The 12,149-nt window shown below is 36.1% G+C and overlaps 1 protein-coding gene across 3 annotated transcripts in view; it reads left to right on the plus strand.

Moving 5' to 3' along the window:
* Positions 1 to 6,553: 6,553 nt before the first annotated feature.
* LOC128194189 (uncharacterized) overlaps positions 6,554 to 12,149 on the plus strand; it is a 73,561-nt gene continuing 67,965 nt past the window's right edge. For all 3 annotated transcript variants that reach the window (XM_052869078.1, XM_052869079.1, XM_052869080.1), the window contains exons 1-2: positions 6,554 to 6,678; positions 6,772 to 6,851. The gene's annotated coding sequence lies outside the window, so the exon portion shown is untranslated. The remainder of the gene's footprint in view (positions 6,679 to 6,771; positions 6,852 to 12,149) is intronic.

A 12,149-nucleotide genomic window follows, 5' to 3' on the forward strand; every position in this document is an offset into this window, starting at 1 on the left:
TCCCATGCAAAGAAAAACAAGAATTTCAAATCATAAGTATGAATGAAATGAAAGATATATCTACAATTTTAAACAATGTCCAGAAATTAAGAAAAACATGCAAAATTTATTACACACAAAAGAAACAAAAACTACCTAGAAAAAGAAAAAAAAAATTAACACACAAAATACAAACAACAGAAAAATTCAGAATTTCCCCCCAGTAGACCACACTTAAACTACACAATGTCCTCATTGTGTTACAGTCATCAGATTAACAATTTATATCAGTCAAATAATATAGACATGTGCAGTAAAAGGTAGGGAAAGGGGAAGAAATTGTCCATAACATCCATCAGTAGATGTTTTAATCACACAGCATCCATCAGTAGATGCTCATATTAATTTGTTTTTTTAATTATTATTATTTTTTTAATTCTTGATATCCTTCAGTAGACACCAATGTTTGTGATTTTTATCGGCATCCATCAGCAGATGCCCAATCACCCAACATCCTTCAGTAGATGTCGTAGAAGCATCCTTCAGTAGATGCTATCATTACTGCCATCAGTAGCAGTATTGAACCTGAAAACTGAAAACACACAAAGAAAGAAGAAAATTAAATCAAAACCAAACAATTAAATAAATTAAAAAGAAAAAATTCAGAAAAATTGTGCTATCATCCATCGTAACAACATCCATCAGTAGATGTTGTCATCTGAATCCTTTTAGCATCCCTCAGTAGATGTTGTCCAGGATTCATCAGCAGATGTTGTGGAAGCATCCTTCAGTAGATGCTGCAAAACAAAAATCAAATCCACACACACAACTAGGTCCAGAATTTCACCTAGTCATGCACTCAGTAACAAAACACACAAAACATTCAAGCAAACAAAACACAAAAATAGAAACCAGAACATATATTTACAAAACATAAAATCTAAAACTTTACCGACAAATGATTGATCCCCGGCAGCGGCGCCATTTTGTGATGAAGCTGTCGCGGCCCATCAAAAGTTGATTGCATATATTAATGCAGTACAGTCTACTAGGAAGTGACTCCTAGGTCGTCTCTCAGGGACCAATATTTCACGGTTCAGTTTTAGACTTTTTAACGTGCAGTGGGGGGTTATGATTGTATTTGAACGGAAAAGTAAATTGCAGTAAAAATAAATTAAAACAATGAAAACGTGCAAACAGTAAAATCACAAAAAGGGTAAAAACGTAAATCAACCCAGTGCAGGAAAATAAAGCTGAAAAGCATAGTAAAAGTTCAAAAAACTTAAATTCAGAAAACAACTTGCAAAAATGATAAGTTCCGAGAGCAGTAAATTTCAAAACAGTTAAAAACAGGAGCAGAATCATTTCACCAGAATGCAGAAAACAAAATTTAAATGCATCATTGAAAACCAATTATTGAACAGCAGTAAAAACAGAATCAGAATTTTAGAACAGAATACAGAAACATCAGAAATCATGAAGACAGTGCAGAACATGTAGATTCTGAAAACACTATATTGCATAAACCTAAAAACAGAGACGGGAATTTTACAGCAGAAAGGTAAAAACGAAAATTAAAGTTCATGATTTAAAATGAAACACAGAACAGCAGAGTAAAAATGAAAGTTCAGCAGAATTTAAATTACAGAAAGTTAAATACATCCGAAATTAAAATTGCAACCGAAATTAAAATGAACTGAAAACCAGACCTGGAATTTGAGAAGCGGAATTGAAATGCAACTGGAAATTAAACTGGAAGCTCAGAAACGAAATTGAAATGCAACTGGAAATTAAACTGGAGTTTGTTTACAGAAACAGAAAATTACATCACTGAAAATAGAAATTGAAAACAACCCCAAACCTCCCCAAAGGGGGAGGGAAAAAAATGAAAACCAGATCAAAACTAGAAAGCCTCTACCCTACTCCTACTCCTACTGCCTACTGGAATCTCTACTGTCTACCCACTCCTCTGTCAAAAGCTCTCCTCTTATTGAGGTAAGAGCCGTATCTATGTGCTCTTTGATGATCCAAAACAAAATGTAAGGCCCCTCCATTTCTGGTTCCACCACTTCACTTTCAAAAGATGATTGAAATTTTGTCATCACGTACTCCGTGTGTGATTGCTCCTTCTTTTCCGTCTGGTGTGCCCAACTTCTTCCACTCTTCTTTAATCCAAACAAGAGAATAAGGACCCTCCACTTGTGCAGCTGTGTGAACAATGGATGTCCGTGACTGTTTCTTCTTTCCAGCTCAACAAGTGATGGAAATCCTTGCTGGATGATGGATGTTTGCCGGATGGTTAGGAGGTAGTGAAGAATGGATCCGTGAGCTGCTTCCACAGAAACCATGCATGTGTGTGGTTCCCACTTCCCATCAAGAAGTTGGCCGTGAATATGGAGCTATGCTTCAGATAATTGAAATGAACGTGTATGTGCTTCCAGTAGCTTTGCTGACCTTACTCATTTTCCAAGCCGTGACAAACATCTTTGGTGTGCAAGGACATCTTTCTTTATCTAATGTCCACATACATACTTCCTTGTCAACAAATTGGTTTGGACGTTTACTCTTTTCCTTTTTTTTTGCACATTTTCAAAGAAACCAAATTCCTTTTGGCTTGCTGACCATACCTTCTCACGTGAAACTTAGTGTACCATGGACAGCTTAAGTGTGTGGACAGCTTACAAGAATTAAGTAAGTGGTGGCCTTTCCTTCTAGGAACGTGTGGAATATAAAATTCTGAAAGACTTAGCTCCCTTTTGCACGTGAAAGCCATCTTTCCTCTCCATACTTTGAGTGCATGTGGGACATGGTGTCCCCCATATTTTTCCACGAAATATTCCACTCCAAAGTGCTGCAGTATGCGTCTTGGAGCTGCTTCCATGAGCTGGCCATGACTTTCTCTCCCTCTCGGTGGTTGCATGGAATGCTGCCAAATGAGGTTGTAAAAACTCCATAGCAGCTGCAACATGAAGGTGTGCTGGATGCGTGAGAAGTGGTGGAGTTGGACGTGTTGGAGCTGCTGGACGTGAAAGCTTGGCAGCACCGTTGGCATTCTCTTCATCCTAGACCAAGCCATCTTCTCTCCATACTCATATAATGCACGTGCAGGGACAAATCTTAGTGGAAAATTCAGTCATTTAAATGCTCCCCTTGACGCATGCTTTGGAGCCATTATCTTCAATAAAAGAATGTGATGTGCTACTCCAAGTTTCTAGCTTACTCCCATGCTGGTTCCCCACGTGAAGACTGCAAAGCCATCAGCTTCTCTTTTCTTGCCATCCTCTTCTCCACTAATCCCAACACTTCTCTTCAATTTTTATTATTGGATTCAGATGCCCATGCTTCATCATTCTGCTGTCCATACATTCATTCTCGGACCTTGCTGCTGGAATTGGTCCAGACGTGTTGAAGTTGGAGCTTGGACAGTGGAAGGTGCTGTTGGTTTTTCTCTCCGTCTCCAGCCATCAACGTGTTCCTCCAAGCTGCTGGAACGCTTCTCAAGGGTTGCTTGCTGCCAACGTTTCTCCAAACAGAAAATGAAATGGTGTAGCCCCTCGCTGGACAATCTCCTTCACGTGCTTAGATGTGCATGTTGCTTGGACAAGGAATGGATGAGCGTGAAGAAAGCTAGGCCTAGCTGCTGTCATGGCCGTTTGGAGCAAGGTGTTTGGACAGTGAAGTGTTGGTCGTTGCTCCTTGCTTCCGTGAAGCATGCTGGCTTCTTTCTCCTCCACTCTACCATGTGCCAATCTGTTGTGTTTTCTCCTAGGCCGTGGCAGGTTGAAGCTACAGGAACGTGTTGATGATGCGGCTGGACATGGATGAAAACCGAGAGCTGCTGGATGTCACCCTTTTCCAATAATCAAGCACCCCTTTAACAAATTAAAATGACCAAAATGCCCTCTAAATATGACAAATTATTACTCAATAATTTCCCAAAGAATTAATAACGTAAATACTTAATCATAGACAATCCAAATTAATCAAAATAAGAATTATCGTTCAAATTAAGCACAATTATGAAAAACGGGAAAATACTGGACAATTAAGAACAATTTCCTGATTAAATCCGGTACAATAGACTAAATGTAGTGAACCAAATATTGACTCATCAGTCGCGGTTTACGAACCGCGGCATATTCAGCCGCGGTAGTAAGTCAGAGACTTTAGGTCGCGGTTATGACCGCGGTATATAGGTTGCGAAATATGCCGCGGTTGTCCAAGGAACCGCTGCCTAAATCCTTTTTTTTAAAAAAAAAATTTTGCCCACTATATGCCGCGGTTGTAACCACAACCGCGACATATTCCCCTGCAGTTTTTTAAAATTGCAGGTCTGTTTTTGTGATATCCACTACCACAAAAACAGACCTGCATATAAAGACAATTCATATTAATTAGTGTATATGAATTCAACATTTGGGAAAAAATCAAAATTTGTTAAAGTTACCAAAACTATAGTAATTTCATACATTACCAAAACTATAGCAATTGTTATTATGCAAAAACTAATGAAGAAATCATGTTAAGAATGCAAAAGGGCATAAATACCTGGAACAGGGGCGGCGAAAAAGCTTGGTGCAACAAAGGGGAATGGCAGCGGAGAGGAATGACAGGCGTTTCAAACGATTTTGATCGGCTAAAACTGTTTCTTATCGTAAAAAATGGGAAATGACCGAACAATTTTGAGTTTAAACGGTGAAGAAACGAGGGAACTGAGATGCGTGGTCGGCGGGAGAAGAAAACTCGAAGTCCAGCGAGCGTCTGCGCGAACAAGACGATACTGTTCCAAAGTTTTATTTTTTAACTCTGACTGGGGAATCTACCGCGGTTCACTACTTAACCGCGGTATAAGATGGCATTTTTGAAATTATTTTTAAACTATATGCCGCGGTTCGGCGGGCAACCGCGTATATTCCTCTTAATATTTCAAATTCATTTTAAATTTATTTCAGGTAGGAGAATAGGTTGCGGTTACTCTGAGAACCGCGGCATATACCCCTGTAACTTCTGAAATTCTCTGACTCAGTCAGCCCCTGCAATAAATTGGCAGAGGTATATGCCGCGGTTTTCCAGAGAACCGCGGCATATACGCTGTTATTTAATTTTTTTTCAGACGTGGCGTCAAAGGGGATGGTTGACTGGCGAATATGCCGCGGTTCAGAGGGGAACCGCGACATATTCCTTCGATTTATTTACAAAACTGCCACCGCGCACCATTATACTGCGGTTTCTAGTGAACCGTGACATAATGTGCGTTGTAAAAACCCAATTTTTTACTAGTGATAATAAATAATAGAATGTAAGTCAAGAAAGAGATAAATTCACTTAAACAAAGTTACAAATAATTAATTATACAAACTATTATTTTGTATTTATAATATAAGTCCAAATACAATTCATTAAATAGACAAGAGAACAATAAATAATAAAAAATTATTTTAATATGTTTTAGTTTGAACGAAACACGTTAGTTTAAGTAAAAAATTTCTTGATTGAGCGAAATTTGAGCTCTTTTTTTAATAGAGTGAAAATAGGATCTGAGAGTAAGAATTGATTTCTTTTCTATACTTGTCCAAGCCAAAAATTTTCATTTAAGTAAATATGAGAAAAATCAAACTCGGTAACAAAAACAATATTACTTTGTAAAGATGTCCTAAAAAACAGTTTAATAAAATAATTTTTAATCAATTCAAATAATCACTTCAAAACCATGGTTGTTCAAACATTATCTTTTATTTATTTCAAATTAAACTTTATTTCTCAAGCTCATTATATACTTTTGTTTGTATTAAGGTAAAAAATAACATTAAATATTTTGATTCAAATAATTACAATTGCAACCAATTTTAATTATCTATTTGTTGACAAGACATGTATGCGTATCATGCTATCCAATATATAAATATTCCTTATTGTTTACTAGTAATTTTTATTAAATTTTATTTGAGTTTTTCTTTTTAAAAATTAAATTATCAAAATAAAATTATTAGTGAGAAAAATATTAATTATCAATTTATTTTTAAATTTGATCTTTATATCTATAATTTTTTTATCAACAATAAAGAATAAATAAATATGACAGAACGTTTTATATATTTAAATGTTTTAAATTTAAATCTATAAAACTAAATTCATTCATAAAAATATTAAGTTCTAAACCTTATACTTTGATTCAACTTATTTAAATTTGTCTTTGAAAAAAGACTACATTTTTTTGCATTAAGAATTTAATGTATAATTTTCTATGAATTATATTTTAAAATTAATATTTTTAACTAAATTTATACTTTAAAGATTTGATGTTAAATAATTTTATTTAAAAGTTTATATATATATATATATATATATATATATATATATATATAATTTTATTAAATATTCAATAAATTATAAAAATGTTGAGAGTTATCAAATTTATCAAATGTCAAGATATTTTTCTAGATGAAAATTAATTCCTTCAAATTGCAAATTTTGCAAGAAAGATTAAGTTTACAAAAGTTAAATCCGTAGATAGTTTTGATCCACCACACAAAAATAATAAATAAACGACGAAGACTTTTGATGGAAGTCATAGTCTTGTGAGTGTTAGAAAAAGGGTGTGCTTTCATTCTTATCTCTTGCAACAGTAGCGAGTGTGAGCATTCTATAGCATATTCTCTGGTCAGATTCAAGCAAGGGAACACATTCATCTCTCTGGAGGTATCGATTCTGTTCTGCTCTGATTTCAATAGTTTCCTTTTCAATGGAAGTTGCAGATAATGTGTTTGTGATTATGTCTGTTAAACGTTTCAGAGTTTCTTTAAAATAATGGATGACCACTTGTTTCTTTCTCGCCAATTCTCAATTCTCTCTCTGCATATTAGTTAAATCAGGTAAAGTAATCTTTTATCATTTTCCACTTCTAAATTAGTTTGATATCAGTCTGAGGTTACTACATCTGCTTCTGCTTATTCATCAAAACACCAACAACTGCATCTTATTCATTCTCCACTTTTTCTTTGCTTCACATACTCTCTTTTTCTTCTAAAATAATCCACTTCGTTTTTATAATTTATAATTTTGTTATGGAAAGGAAACTCCTTAATTTAATCTTTTGTTTTATTCTTCATCGTACGTACCTTACTTAAAAAAACCTTATAATAAGATTAAATGCATGTATAAACTTAAAAATGGTTATGGAAGATTTTAAAAAATCAACTATCATCCCTACCAGCTCAACAACGATATCATTTTATACATTTTTAATCTTCAAAAGTACGACTGCAAATCCAATATATTATTAAAAATAAATAAATAACTAAATAATAACTAGTAAATTTAAATTTAAATAATTAACTAAATTGTATTTTTATGGGACCAAGAGTAATAATAATTAGTAAAATAACTTATTATCTAGTGTAAATTAATATACTCGTTACATATATCATTACTATTACTATGTGTTAGAATAATTATTAATTCTAAGCACGGCCTAAAAGTAGGTAGTTGTGTGTTGGGTTATCTATAATGATTGTTCCTAGCAGTTTAGGACAATCTCTTCATCTTCCATCTATCTATTGTATCAGATTTTTATCTATATAAATAATAAAACTGAGAAGGGTCTTTCAAGCCCTTTAGAACTATTTTTCTCTGTTTTAGATCTCAAGTTGGTATCAGAGCAGGTTCATCCTGCTCTGATTTCTGTCCTGGGTCGTCCACTACCACTGTCACTGCTGTTTGCACCTGTCCGGTGTCGTTCGCCGTTGTCCGCGGCTGTCTCGCCACTATCTGCAGCTGTCAACTGCAGTTTGAAGTTCTTCAACTTGGTTGTCCACCATTTCGCTGTTGTTCGCTGCTGTCCACCACCGTTCGCCGCCGTCCGCCGTCGGCCGCCGTCACTGTTCCGTCAGGCGACCACTGAATCTGGTTCGCCTCTTCACGCGGCAGCCAACCCCATCGGTGGGTTCGCCTGATTCTCCTCCACGCTCCGCTACACGCCGCCTCTTTGTGCGCTGCGAACAGGCGCGTGATGTCCACGCGCCGTCCTCTGCTCACCGGAAAGTCGCCGCGCCACCTTCATAGTTGTCGCTCTCTGCTCCTCTGTCCGTTCTGCACTTTGGTGTGTCCAGAAGCTCCCCTTTAAGAAAACCCTAAGAAACCCTTTAGGGTTTTCTGGTTCTTCACGGTTTTTCTGGTTTTTCTGGTTCCTTTTACCTGTTTTTATCAAAGAATGGCGTCTGGAAGTGCTCTTTCTTTCTCTGGAAGTCCCTCAATCACTTCCAAAAAGCTAAATGGAAAGAATTATCTGTGTTGGTCTGCTGCTGTGGAAATGTGGTTCCTTGGTAAAGGACATTATGACCACCTTGAGCAGGATGGGAGCCAAGTTCCTTCTGACAAAGCTGAACAATGGAAACAAGCTGATTTCCAATTGTGTGCCCTATTGTGGCAATCTGTGGAACCACGGCTTTTGATATCTCTGAGAGCGTTCAAGACATGTTACACTTTTTGGAAGAAAGCTCAAAGCATTTATGCTAATGATATTCAACGTCTCTATGATACCGCAAACAAGCTCGGCTGTCTCAAAATGATAGACCATGATATGGTCTCTGATACGACTGTCGTGGTCATACAAATTTTATTGCACGAAATTAAATGCAGTATATCTACTAGGAAGTGACTCCTAGGTCGTCTCACAAGGACCAACTTGGGTTCAGTCTCAGATCAACAAGTAATGGGGGTTTTGTGGATGTTTTGTACGGAAAATAAAATTTAAAACTGGAATTTAAATAAAACAGAATTTAAAAACACTGAAACAAGTTTTGAAAACGGTAAAACCAAATGGTAAAAAAAATGGTAAAAATGAAACACTTGATCACAAATAAAATTTATCAAAGAACAAAAATGACGTTTGAAAATAAAATGCAATGACGAAATTTAACAGTGCAGAAAATACTTAAACGGTAAAATACAGCAGATAAAATTAAAGCACTTAACTAAAATTGAAATTCATTAAAATAAAATTACTCAACAATACAGATAAAATGAAATAAGACAACTGCTCCGTGACACACTACAAGCTTTAGAAATAAAATTTTACATTTGTGCACTTTGGGAAAATGGAAAATGGGAGAGAGCTCTGGAAGAGAAGAATCGAGACCCCTTCCAGGCCTCAAGGCCGTGACCTCTTTGCTTGCTGCTTCTTCCTTTTTATTTCCAAACTTCAGACATTCTCCTGTGTACTTCTCCTTGATTCCAGCCAGGTTTTCTAGCCTGTTTTTGTTTTTGTCTCCCCAACAGCCTGAATTCCTTTAGGTTTTTGTTTTGGTTCCCCTAGCTTCCATCCTATTTTCTTCCAGACTTCGTTTTTGTCAAGGTAGCTTAAGACTTTCCTCATCAATTGTTGCCTAGCCTGCCAGCATAAACTAAGGTGGGACCCTCCATTATTCTTCTAATCTTGTCTTCTTCTGCAGCTTCCCGTGGACACACTTCTCCATTCTCGTTGTTGTTACTTCCCCACGCTTCCAGCCATCACCATGCACCTCCAAACTGCTGTAGCTTACTTTCTCCATTCCTTCTATTTCCATAAGCTGCCGTGATTGTGGCTGCTCTCCTTCCTCTTCATTTACGTTGCACACCCTTCACACGTTGCAACTGCTGGACCTTGTCTTCTTTGCTGGACCGTCCACACCAAAACTCTCCTCAACGTGTTCTTCTTTTCTTCAAGCTACTAGATACCTTGCTGCTGTCCACCTGCTTCCTTTTCCAATCAACACCATGCTCTCCATGGGTGCTGTCCACATTCCAGCTCCTTGCTTCCTTTTCTATTTCCAGCATGTGTGCTTATGCTTCTTCTTTTTCTTTTGGACCGTGAAGGTCTTCTTCAAGCTCATTGTAGCTGCTCCAAAACGTTCCAGTTGGATGGTCCTCTTTAATAGATGCTTCCCTTTCTTCCAAGGCCAAGGCCGTGACCAAACTGCTCTTCTCCTTTGGACGTATAAGTGCTGTCATGCTTCTTGCAATTGACGTGAGCTTTCACAAATGGTGGTCCCCTTTTTATATTCTATGGATGCTTGCTAAATTCAATTTATCCAGGGCCGTGTGGTTATTAGAATTTTAGAACTCCTTGGATGTAACCTTTCAAAGTGGTGGCCCCCTCCATTATGTGCATTGGTCGTTTGCTTTCATAAAGAAAAGAATGAGAATTGCTTCCTTCGTAACTTGTTACTTCTTTGTCCAAAATGAAGGCTTCTTTTTTCCAAGTTAGCGGGGCCATGTGTTCCTTACTCCACTTAACATATTACTTACCTAAAAAGAGTGGCATTCACGTGAACTTGCATTCCAACCAAATGGTTTTTAAAATTTCTTCTCTAGGTGGATATAGCATATAGCTCCTTTTTGGACGGTCTCCATAAGCCATTTCTCTCTACAAAATGCAAATAAAGTTTACTTTGTTTTTCATTTTAATTTAAAATGTAATTGATGAGAAATTATCTTTTCAAATCCAAAATATTATTCAATATTTTTCCTACAATTGATAATGCAAATAATTAACATCAGATAATTCAAATTAATTAAAATAAGAATTTCTGATCAAATTGAACACAATTAGGAAAAATGAGAAAATAATGGACAATTAAGCACAATTCCCTGATTAAATCTAGCACAATAAACTAAGTGCAGTGAAGAAAATAATGATTCATCAAAATAGACCACACTTAGTCTTTTGCACTCCTGGGCAAAATCAAGACGCAAATCAGGGAATAGCTCAAATGACTTTCAGGAAGGGTGACACAAACTCAGCAAACAGAAAACAAAGACTTACAAGAAAACACACAGAATTTACACAGTTCTCAAAAAGTCTGGACAGAGAAAAGAAGTAGAAAATATCCAACACGTAATCAAGAAAAGCAGATACTTATAGAAATTATCCAAGCAATTCAATAAGTAGAAAAATAATTAATAAGCTTAAGAGGTGATTTAAAAATAACATAACCTCAAAGATGCACTAACAGTGTTTCTCTCGAGTGTTTAAGGTAAAGCAATGTCACTCAATGCACTCAAGAAAGCAAACACAAGCAGACTTGGCAAGTCTCTAATTATCAATACTTAAAACATATGCATGTTCAGATCCAAAGGTCTTTGCTGGTTGTAATGGGGCCAAGGACAAGAGAGGATAAAATATGGGTAGGTAGCTATAGCTCAAAAGAAATAGAGGAGCAATGGGGAATAAATGGAAATACAGTCAAATCTCACCCAAACCTCTAATTCAATCCTCTTCTCGACTCCATTGTTCTCAAAATTGTTTTTTTTTTCTTTTTCTCAATTTTTTTTTCTTTTTCATTCATCCTGTCTCTGTTCTTTTCTCTCTTTATCACACAACAGGATATAAATCACATTTTCACAACATGATGAGGAACCAACTAGCCAATTTATCAGAATTCCCAAGGAGACCACACTTATTCACAAAACACTTCTATAGCTCCAGACTTTCCTAAGGTTTAGGTAATCATTTTTTTTTTTTACTTAGGATCAGTGTATGAGCTTCAATCACAAAGAAATAAATATAGTATAGGCTCAAAGGGGTTATCAAAGGATAATAACAGGGTAGGCTTATTTGGCTAAAGAGGCTCAAGAACAAAATGCCTTTATCACTTCTAAACATGCATATCAATCAAGTAGTTTCAAAAAGAATCAAGCCAAGGCATATGTGCAAGCAATCAAGATACATGTCACACAAAAGAAAGAAATTTAAGTGGCTCAAATCTCACACAGGGTATTCGTGTTATAATCAATTCACCCTCTCAAACATTATAATTATCTTCCAAGCAGAGAAAAGCAAGGATGTAAACTATAAGTATTAAGTAAGTGAAGGAAAAATCTACAACTTAGACAGCATCCAGAAATCAAGAGAAAAATGTAAAATTTATTGCACACAGAACACACTAAAACAACTTAAAACAAAAAAAATTTAACACTCAAAAACAAAAAATTTCACACACAAAACAAAGAAAATTCAGAATCTCTCCCAATAGACCACACTTAAACTACACATTGTCCTCAATGTGTTCTAACCATACATCAGCAATCAAAACAGTAAACATATTATGGACAAGTGCAATAAATGTAAGGAAAAAGGGAGAGAAAGAAAATGCAAACTCCCGCAGGTTATGGTGGAAGTTGCCAATTTTGGA

This window comes from Vigna angularis, chromosome 10 (assembly GCF_016808095.1).
Source record: "Vigna angularis cultivar LongXiaoDou No.4 chromosome 10, ASM1680809v1, whole genome shotgun sequence".
NCBI lineage: Eukaryota > Viridiplantae > Streptophyta > Magnoliopsida > Fabales > Fabaceae > Vigna > Vigna angularis.